Genomic DNA, 9,086 nt, shown 5'->3' with positions numbered 1-9,086 from the left:
TCTAGTCTCTCACAAAGCAATTACAACAATAAATTGTATTTAATTCATATAAGGTTTTTATTTATTAAGTTTTTTTTTTTGTAAATAACTGTCACCTTTACAACACCGGGGAATTCCACACTTCTACAATACAGAAATTTACCGAATCATTTTTTTTTTTTAATTTTATACACAGTAAATCCATTTTTGTAATCCACAGTCTGTTACAAAGACATTTTTGCAAGATATAGGACAATGATTTTCTTGCTATGAGCATAGTAAACAGCAAAATTATCCAGCGAATTACATTTCCCACTCAGAGCTATGTTCTACGTCATTTTGTCATGACTATATTTAGCAATGGCCCTGGAATTGACCTCTGTCATAAGGTAGTGCCTGTTTTTTGGAAAGACAGTTCTTGATACAGCGCTTTTTTCTGCTCTCCAAGTAATCTTTAACCAACCTTACTAGTAAGTTCTTTAATCAGTTTAGAATAGAAAATGAAGTCCAAAGCTTTACTTTGGTCTGTGAACTTAACAAATAGATATTCTTTTCCTCGAAGAGCCCAACATGCAACTTCGACTATTTGATTTAATACATCAAGGGCTGACTGATAGCTCCTGATTGTCCTCCAGCATTGTCCTTTCCAAGTATGCACACATTTGTATGAGCAAGACAAATATTGCCTTCCCCACCTTTCTAGGTGAAGATCTGACTAAGGCTCCTTAAGAGGTTTAAGATTGTGGATCAACACAATTCCGGCTGAGGGCCTATCCAAAGCGCCTCTTTTAGTATCTAACATAAAAGGGAAGATCTATTGTAACACAATAGATGTACAGCAGTTGCCTTAGGAGCCACTTTGGAATGATAGAGATCAGATTTTTCTCATTTCTTACCCAAAATCTCACGAAAATTTAACCGTTACATGCCTTCGGCAATATGAGAAACATAAATGAAGTTTTTATAAGTAAGGATTTAAGTTTATAGAAGTAAGTTTCTTGGAGATAATGTTTTAATATACCTTCATGAAAGTTAGCCATCTTGTTTTAAGATAATTAGGAAGTAGGTTTTCAACTAGATGAATAATTGAAGATTAGGTGGTTATTTACCTTGCTATTTGCATCCATGTAACAAACTTCATGATAGTTTCATCAATTTAAGGACATTATCAATAATGGAATAGGTGTCGTTAAATCAATATGAAGATAATTTTCTCATTATACTGTGATTTGTAACATAATAATTGGTTCTAATCGAACTAAGTGCCAACAATTAATTTAATCATTTCATTTTTAAATTTATATGCTCTCTTTGGTACACTATATGTGACAACTTCTCAACTTTCGACCCAGTCTGAAACAAAATATTTATTTATGTTTACAATAATTAATATTAATTTTTGAAATACAACGTCATCCTGCCAAGAAGATTTAACTATGTTAAATATTTGTCGAAACGTTGGCAAAAAGACGAGTTGTTTTATTTGACCGATTCCTCGCAAATCTTCCATCCTAAGTTTAACAATTTGCGGTCACGAAAACTATTATTCATTTATGTTAATAATGTTATACCATTTAATTTTGTAATTGATGTAATTATTACGGGGATATCAAAATGGTTAATGTCAAGGTAATTATAAATGCTACTTGAGTATTTGTTCTAATTACGTTACCATAATCTAAATTTTGGATATCCACTTTTTTTTTTTGCATTAATGCAAAAATAGGCCATTGATTATGCTCCAAATAAATTCCTAGCATTGAAAGACTTGAGTCGCTTATCCGCTCACATCGGAATCAGTTAATAAATTTTGTTTAATAATGAATACCATTGAAACAAACAATAAGGTAAGAGCTAAAATAAAATTAAATCCTCAAATACACCATTTAACTCACAAATTAGAAGAAATAAAGATTGAAGGAGGTCGGCAGTTAAGAGATTTATTGTTATTTTAAAAGGTTCAATGCTGCAATCTAAAATATAATCCTGGCGTGAGTTTGTTGGAAATTTAATTCTCAATCGCTTTCTCATTCATTTACTCCAAAGGGCTCTGACTTTCTAAGGGCCCTCCCACATTCGTTAGCCATTTCTTGGAGTTATTTCTTTTGAATAGATTTTCTGACGAAATATTTCTATATATCTCTTTTTTGTGGGTTTATTTTTCGCTCATATATTTGTTCATATACTTCTCGTGGGTTTTATGCGTTGTAAAAAGTTTTTTGTCAACACTTCTTTTAAATTGATGTTAATTAAGTTTTTTAGTTTGTAATTTATTAATAGTTTCAATTTGTTTATAACTAATTTCAATCAATTATGTACATATTTTTTCCAATCGATCTTTTCCATGCCTATGTAGTGAAAACAGTTTTCAGTCAGCTTCTGTGGCTACCAGTCCTAGGCTCTTCGTCCGTCTTCTGACACCCAACATGGTGCAGCCACCATTAGTAAGCAAACTCCTTGTCCTACCTTCAGTCTTCTAGTGCTGCTCATAAGTCACATTCCCTTGTCTCCATTACCATTAAGTGACCTACCCACTTCATCTATCCTGCTTCACTATGACCGATAGATCCAGTTCCTCAAAAAAACTCTTTTAATTATTGTACGGTTGGTTGAAGGAAAAAAAATAAGCGTTTTAATATTAATGGCAGTCAAAGCTAACCATAAGTAAGTGCATTGACTTTTTGTGTACGGAGGTGAAAGGATTTTTTTTTTTTTATCGAAACTTAAAGGATTCAGATACTGAGTTCGTGTCAGCAAGTGTTGTGCGAGACGGTAACGTAAGTGAAACCGAAATCTCTACACCAAACAGAATAATATACATCTGATGATGGAAGGAAGTTCAAAACCAGTCAGGGATACAATAATCATGCGCACTACGACAAATAAAATCAAAGTTATTATCCAGCACTGTCAACCTAACTACATTTTCTACAATTACTCTTATTACTATGAAAATAATTACAGCCATTTATATGGTTGTTTTAAGTTTTGGACTCTAGATTTCTAGGTTATTATATTCTCATAATTAAAACCAACCGAGATCTTTGACAATGTGGTGCTTCTTCTATAATCTATTTCTGATTTGTAATTAAATTCAAGTAGGCTGTTTTACTACTTTTATCATCTCTAATACATATACATGGACAATACTTCTCACGTAGAGCACCTCAACATTACATCATCACCACAGATGTGCCGAAACTTTGACAAGAAGCGTAAAACATTGTTTCAGGACCGTAGCAAAGAAACGGCAGATACAAGCATTGAAGAAAAAGATAAGGTCAGCAACTAAGTATTTAATACACTTAATGATGGTTAAGACTATCTACATACTTTTATGCGTTCTACCTAATTAATTAAAAATTTTCAAACAATGAATGAAAGCAATGAATTTATTGCTTTAATTTATTGTTTCCTTACCGTACATACTGCAACACTAAACATCTTTATAAGTGTCAACAACATTGACGGATCAGAGAATTGCCCGTGAGTATGTTGTGACATTTTACTTTCGTCTTCTAAAATATAGATTAAAGTTGCCAAAACATTTTTTTTTGTTTATTTTTTTAAAGAAAAGTAAAAATAACAAGAGACCAAGCAGAATAAGGAAAGAGCGCCAACTTGTTTTCCGGGAGGAAAAAAAAAAAAATGGTGTCGCTGTTTTCTGGAATTTGGGTCAGGAGGCTAAAGTAAGGTTTCCACACATCTCTTCGTTCGTACACCAACTCTGCTCCAGGCGCCGCTATCCACCCCTCTTTTTTGACGTTCAAACAACCCTTCCAACAGAACTCTAGACCAATCCATGCCAACAAACATTCAATGTTTTCTCCTGCTAAGAGTTATTATCCAATCTTTTCTTTTTATTTCTTTTCACTGTTTATTTATAGATGATGTCCTTTCATATTTTTCTAGCCATATATCCCTGAGACTTAGACTCACTTTTCCTCCTAGCTTTATGGGCAGTTTTCTTTGTTTCATTTAGTACTATTTTCGTCATTCTTCTTTAAAACAAAAAAGAAGTTTATTCTAATAACGCACATATGGATTGTGAGCTTTGGAGCTTTGGTAACCGTAGGTGGGCGTAGGCGGCAGGCATTGCCCCTGGTGTGAGGAAAGGTGCGCTATGAGGTTGCGCCCGGGTCTGGTCGGCCCCGCGCGCCTAGGGGCGACACCTCACTTTAGTCTCAACTCTGCTTGTTCCGTGTATAGTTGTACATTTAAATGATGGACATTCGCGCTGATAACTTCTGCAAGTTTATAATAAATTTAAACCTTTAAAAAAAAATATATATATATGGCCATTTAATGCGATTAAAAAATGATCACATTTTGACTAAAATATTGTTATCTAAGTGAATTGTGTTATACATTTAAATTAATCATAAATATATATTGAATAAAATTTATTTTAAGTGAATTAATAAGAAAGAAATAGTTAAGAAGTGGCTAATGCACCGTCGGGATGCAATATTATTGTGTTGTCACAGTAAGCAATTTTGAATTAAATATTATATTTAATTTTACTAATAATTTAAAGTAAAATTATTACCCAGTTATGATAAAAACAACTTCCGGTAATTAAAGGTCCTTAAATTGAAAAATTGACCTCATATTTTGATTTTCTGTGAAGAATACTTTAAATGCTTCAATAGGCAGACATCATCTAATTTGTTTTCAATTTTTCCTTCAAACAAACTGAAAAATGAAAGAACAAATTAATAAATAAAGTTAAAATATATAATACTTATTAACAATTTTAAAATTAAAATCTTTCATTAAATATCCTCAAATTTAAGGAGCCTTCTTATAACAAAAATATATTCAAATAATATATATATTAAAATACTAAGCCAAGTAATATTATTTTTTGAAATGATTAAATAATTTTAGGATTAAATATTTCTTTAATTAGGTAAAGAAAAAAATCTTTATTATTTAATATCTACGATGAAAAAATGAGATAAAAATCTCATAAGCTCTTTTGTCCCCTGCACCCCAAACGTACTAATTCATACTTCATTTTATTAATTTTATTTCTAATTCGTATTTCTAGCTATCCATTTTTTTTTAAATTTCTATATAAATTTTGTTAATGAAACATAAATTTACAAATCAAAAACTACCAGAGGCCAGTTTACTCCATTAATGATGGCAGTTCATTCAACATTTTAGCAATTGTAGCTTGGATGTTCACTCCTCCTCTCCTTCTCTACTCTTTTTTACTATTAAAATTGTCATCAGTCTGCTCTTATCTTCCAGCTATCTTGTTTAAACAATTTTAGAACTATTTTTTAATGAGCTACACGTAACTTTCTTTATTAAAATTCTTGATTTAATTTCAACTCGTTCTAGAAAGTAAAATTAATAATTACGATTTTAAATGACAATTGATCTCATTCTCATTTAATTGAATATATCTCATGCATTTTTATATGTTGTCAAACATTTATCAAGTTCTCATTCAAAAATATGAAAAATGCCTTAGCATTTCAACAATTTATCAGCAAATGGGATTAATTAAAACAATGAAACAGAAATTCGTAAAAATAAAAAATTATAGACAAGGTACAAGCACAAATGGAAATCTAATTTGAAATGATTAATTTTTCGGAATAAAATGTCCAATAGCAATTGAAAGTTCTCAGGTTACCAAATTTAATTATTTCTAAGATTTCAAATAAAAGCCAAGAATTGCATACACAGATCTAGTGAGAATTTTAAGATCATTAATTAGGATGAAAAAATAAATGTCATTTCAGTCAAATAAAATTTATTTTGCCGAGCTTTCGACCTAGGGACTAGGTCATCTTCAGGGCTAGTTTAGAAAGTAATACGGGTTGGACAGTCCATGAACAGACAAGACAGAAGACACACCAACCCTGAAATGTAATAGTATTACTTTCTAAACTATCCCTGAAGATGACCTAGTCCCTAGGTCGAAAGCTGGGCTAAATAAATTTTACTCGACTGAAATGTCATTTATTTTTTCATCCTATTGAAACTATAAATCAGTCACCAAAAACAATGAATAACAAGATCATTAAAGTAATTTTAGAAAAATAAATAATAATAAAAATATGAAAAGAAAATCATTGCAGGTATCAATTAAGTTTAATCAGAAATTTTCGTACACTTTTTTACCATTTTGAATTTTGATCTCTTGGCGTACACTATTTGCTCCTGAGAGAACTAGCATATATAATATTAGAACGGTTTGCCAGCAGATTGTTATGACCAATGTATTTAAGATCATATCCATGAAAGACTTCAGTTACTCAATCCTCGAGAAGGAGTTTCCTCTTGGTCGGTGTATTTCTTGACAGTTTTGAGTATTTACAACCGTTTGCGAATTAAATTTTAGAAATCCAGCTGCCAATCGAGAATCTTTACATTTATGACTTTAATTAACATTAATAATTAAAACGATATAACAATTACCTTAATGATTGCCAAACATCAGCCAGATAGCTTTAATATTTAATGATGGTTCTGGTTTTTTCGACCGTTGTTGATAGATGATTTTTGGTGAATATCGAGGTGCGGTCTTGAATAAATACAACTTTTTTGCTTTATACCAACGTTTCGGTAATTTTTACTACCTTCTTCAGGGTCTGTACAAAAGGAATATTACACTAATATAGATAAAATTGAAAAAATAAAATAAATATAAATAAAAATTATTTCTAGAACATAGAATTAAATAGATAGATAAATATAATTTGGAAAGACATTATAAAAAAAAAGTTTGTGAAAAAAAGATCATTTAATACTTGAATTTTAATTCTCTAAAGTTGGGATTGCTTTTCTTGTTTATTAATAAATTAAAAACAAATATATCAGCAAATCTCCTGACCGTTAGGACAAAACAAAGTGTCTCTTCTCCTTCTCCCACCTGTTCCAGCAAAAATGAAAGAAATTTGAATATCTAGCAGTTTCAAAACTTAATAACCAGTATTTTTTATATAAATTTTATATAAACTCAGCACCACAAAGTGAAAATCGGGAAATGAGGTAGAAAACACAATCGTGCGCGAACACTCACCAACGGAAGCTATTTAAACAAGCCTACAATTCATTGACCATTCGCTGAACACTTTTTTTTTTTTTTAATTCAGCTCATTAGCCTAAAGTATTTCCTCGAAATATTATTTACAAAGTGTTAATCAGGTAACATTCGAATAAAGTTATTATTATTAGTCCAAGTGAAATTTATATAAATTATTCATTCAAATATTATTTCGGAATAACCATTACTAATTACATTCTGATCAAATTATCTAAAAGCTGGACTTTAAAACTTTATTTTACATATAATTTTCTAATTATTTCAAGGAATTCCATGGTTGCGAAACAATAATAGCTTCAGTGGATTTGTCCTTTCTTTATTAAGCAAGTACACTCTAATATTTTGGAGCAATCCGCAAAATATTAAATTAAATAAATTTCGATTTCTGGATATTTCTCCAAATAGATTTGCTGAAATCCGTGGAACTCTACATGGGAGTTAGAGGGGGTAATTTAAAAAAAAACACATTTGAGAACAAATAAACGTAGATCATTCATGTAAAAATTAGGTTAACTGCTGGTGTTCTATCACATCTCTATCCATGGCACCTAAGCCTTCTACATTAACTTAAATTTAATCTGACTATCACGAGAAAGTTCAACACTTATATATATAAAGAATCAATAAATTCTGCAAAATCGACGGCTAATTGTACCTGCCATTGTATAATCTAGTTTTTTAAAAAAACATAGTATTATTTTATTTTATTTGAAGGCGTCTCTAACCCAAGTATTAGCACCGAGAAACATTCTCTGTGCAATGCCAGACCTATATTCTCTCCTTATAGACTACACTTACTTTTTGCGGAACTTCTTACCAATTCTTTTTCTGAACGTTCATAATTAAGAGCTTATCTTGTTAACAATATGGCGAAATCCTATTTAGCTATTATCATTTTAAGTTTCAACTACATCACCAGGGAAAACCTCGAGGTTTTTAAATACGAAATATTGGAGAATACTAACAATTTTCTTCTAAATGTGATGAAGAAGCTTCTAATTGAGTCCAAGAATCGCATTAAAAGAAAGGAAATATGCATTGGTTCTTTTTTCAACTTCCTGATAAAGGACACAAAGTGGGTTCGAAACAAATTTCCTAACAAAAAAAAATTGTGCTTTTTTTGCTTCACCCAACTACTACTACAATCTGTATTGGTTTAATGACCAAACCTCCGATTAATTCAAGTGTCAAACATCAAACTACATTGTTAGCAACACTAACTTATTGCAAGGTAGGCGACTTTTCACCTTGCTCTAGAAAGCGAATCGTATTTTATGAATATATATACAAAGATCTCTCTATTTCACTTCATTTGTCAGACACTGAATGTTAGTGCTCCGTTTAAAAACATTTTAATTTTTCTTCCCACAGTTAAAGTTCTAGAGGTATAGAAGTCGGAAGCCAACTTGGCAAAATAATTGTTGCTCTGCTTGAGAGTTTATATATGTTTATTGCTTTAATTATGTTGTTTTATTTGAACATTAACTGTGGAATAGGACCGCAGGGATATTATTGCAGTTTGCATGGGTGTTGCCTATATTAAAAGCAGATAAGGTACTGCCACAAGTAATTATAACAGTTATCTAGTTGTTCTACAATACAGCAAATAAACTTAACTATTCATCTTATAGATAGAAATTTAACATTCAATTATAAATAAATTAAATTTCATGAAATTTAATTCTAATTAGAATATTTTTATGAGAAACTTCATTTTATTAGAAGAAAATATATACTTAATTCTGTTGGGTGCAATCTGAATGTTACATTTTACAATTTTCTCAAGAATCTAGAAAACGGATTCTAGTATTCGGACTTTCAACGCTTAGAGGAAATTATATTCTCAAACAGTAAAAAATATCTTTTAACTTGTACATAAAATTCAACAATTGAATAACTTAAAAATATTTGAGTTGTGCAGGAACTCAATTGGTGAACAAACCACCAAAACAATAATGGGTGAATTCAAATATTTTAGAAGGTGAGTTAGAACTTTGTTATGTGCGGTTAAGTTGCCATAACAGTAAATTTCCTCATGACG

The 9,086-nt window shown here is 30.7% G+C and overlaps 1 long non-coding RNA gene across 1 annotated transcript; it reads right to left on the bottom strand.

Moving 5' to 3' along the window:
- Positions 1-422: 422 nt before the first annotated feature.
- On the bottom strand, positions 423-6,949 carry LOC141453582 (uncharacterized). The gene is made up of 4 exons (XR_012458076.1): positions 6,418-6,949; positions 5,103-5,327; positions 4,529-4,674; positions 423-1,332 (listed from the first exon to the last, which is right to left on the bottom strand). It is a non-coding gene; the product is annotated as an uncharacterized lncRNA (long non-coding RNA).
- Between the last annotated feature and the right edge of the window lie 2,137 nt (positions 6,950-9,086).

The sequence above is a fragment of the Rhodnius prolixus genome, unplaced genomic scaffold (genome assembly GCF_049639745.1).
Source record: "Rhodnius prolixus isolate KJV_2025 unplaced genomic scaffold, Rpr scaffold_3, whole genome shotgun sequence".
Taxonomy (NCBI): Eukaryota; Metazoa; Arthropoda; class Insecta; order Hemiptera; family Reduviidae; genus Rhodnius; species Rhodnius prolixus.
Note: the sequence above shows the minus strand (reverse complement) of the source record. Positions and strands in the feature narration are given on the sequence as shown.